At 43.9% G+C, this 2025-nt stretch overlaps 1 pseudogene; it reads left to right on the forward strand.

The window, feature by feature from the left end:
- The first annotated feature begins 542 nt into the window (after positions 1 to 542).
- LOC114037161 lies at positions 543 to 1441 on the forward strand (annotated as a pseudogene).
- The last annotated feature ends 584 nt before the right edge of the window (positions 1442 to 2025 follow it).

Below are 2025 nucleotides of genomic sequence, written 5' to 3' on the forward strand. Positions count from 1 at the left end.
AAGATGAAAATAATAGCAACAACTCTTATGGGCAGTTAGAATAAAATATTTTTAAAGAGTTCATATATTTTAATTAGAAATGAGTTAAAATTCACAGTGTTTTAAGTTGAAACAAATCAGAACAAGGATATTTCCAAGAAATTACTCAATTTTCCAAATCATTTTAATAAAATGAAAGCAGTGAATAGTTGGGTCTTTTTTTTTTTCAAGCAAGATCACATACTGATATGCAAAGAAGGTAGTACTGACTCCAGATTTGCCCTTTTGTTGAAAGATTGTCTTTCAGAACATATGCACACCACAACCCCAAAAGCCACAGTTGCAGAATATTCTCGCCACTAGCAAATACTGCAACAATTCATTGCTACAGTTTTTACCACATGCCAGATTTCCCCCACCTAGTTCTTAAAGATTAAAGAATTTCTGAGAGCTGTGAGGTTTTCCAGCCAGCTTGCACTTCCCTCCCCCCGCCTCTAGGTGCCATACCATCTCCTCTCTCTCAAGGGTTTAAACTTGCCACTGCAAAGTTCACCCCAGAAGATGATATTGCTGCCTTCATTGTTGACAATTGTTCCAGAATGTGCAAAGCTGGCTTTGCAGCAGGCAGTGCCCCTAGGGTTGTCTTCCCTTCCATTGTTGGGCACCCCAGACATCAGGATGTGACGGTGGGTATGGGCCAGAAAGACAGCTCTACGGGGGATGTGGACCAGAACAAGAGAGTTATTGTGACCCTGAAGAACCTCATTGAACAGAAGATCTGGCACCACACTTTATACGGTGAGCTCCTTGAGGCCCCTGAAGTTCACCCTGTGCTGCTCACAGAAGGCCATGCCCTTCCACATGCCATACTTTGCCTGGATCCAGCTGGCTATGACCTGACAGACTGCCCCATGACGATCCTGACAGAGAGAGTAGAGTTTCACTATCACAGCTGAGAAAGCAATCATGGGTGACATCAGGAAGCTGTGTTACATGGCCCTGGACTTTGAGCAGGAGATGGTCACTTGCTATTCTCTGGAAAAGAGCTTTGAGCTCCCTGGTGGTCAGGTCATCACCACTGGCAATGAGATTTCCTAGTTCCTGGTGTCCAGAAGCTCTCTGCCAACCATCCTTCTTAGGTTTGGAATCCTATGGAATCCACAAAGCTCCCTTCAGCTCAGTCATGAGGTGTGATGCTGACATCTGTAAGGATTTATATGCCAATACCATATTATCTGGTGGTACCACCCTGGACCCACGCATTGCTGACAGGATACAGAAAGGGATCATAGCCCTAACCCCAGCACAGTGAAAATCAAGACCATTGCCTGACCTGAGCACAAATACCCTGTCTGCTTTGGAGGTTCCATGCTGACCCCTCTCCATCTTCCAACAGATGTGGATTAGCAAGCAGAGATGTGACGAATCTGGGCCCTCCATTATCTACCACAAATGCTTCTGAATGGACTGTTTGTGTTTTTGTGGTTGGTTTTTTATTTGTCCAAGAGTGTGACCTGATAAATGGGCCCCCAATAAAAAAAGAGATTGGCATGCCTTTCAGAGGGAAGGGCACCTGATTCAGGATTTAAAAACTGGAAAGGTGAAGGTGAAACATCCTCAAAGTTCTACATGCGGTCTTAAGGACTCTGTACATTTTTTAAACAATCATTCCAAATACTTCATAATGCATTGTTACAGTGAGTTACTTGCCTCTAGGAAGGCTGTCCTGCTCTACAAAAAGGAGTTATTTAGGAGATAAATCCAGACCAGGGAGAGGAGGCTGGGGTAGGGAAGATTAACCCCTGATGAATACATGACTTAAAAAAGGTCACCATAAAGGAATTAGAGGAACCATGAGGAAAATACCATCATGTGTGGTGGAAGAGCTGATCTCTACACAAGGGCCAGAAAGGGTCACAAGAGACTGAAATGGTCAATTTCCATCCCATAAAAACCCACAATACGTCTAAAATTTAAAGGGAAGCACTTAACTGGGAAACACATTTGCAGCAGGTTTCCCACATAAGGACCTCATGGACAACGTCC

This window comes from Vombatus ursinus, unplaced genomic scaffold, assembly GCF_900497805.2.
Source record: "Vombatus ursinus unplaced genomic scaffold, bare-nosed wombat genome assembly UNPS02010282.1, whole genome shotgun sequence".
Classification (NCBI taxonomy): domain Eukaryota; kingdom Metazoa; phylum Chordata; class Mammalia; order Diprotodontia; family Vombatidae; genus Vombatus; species Vombatus ursinus.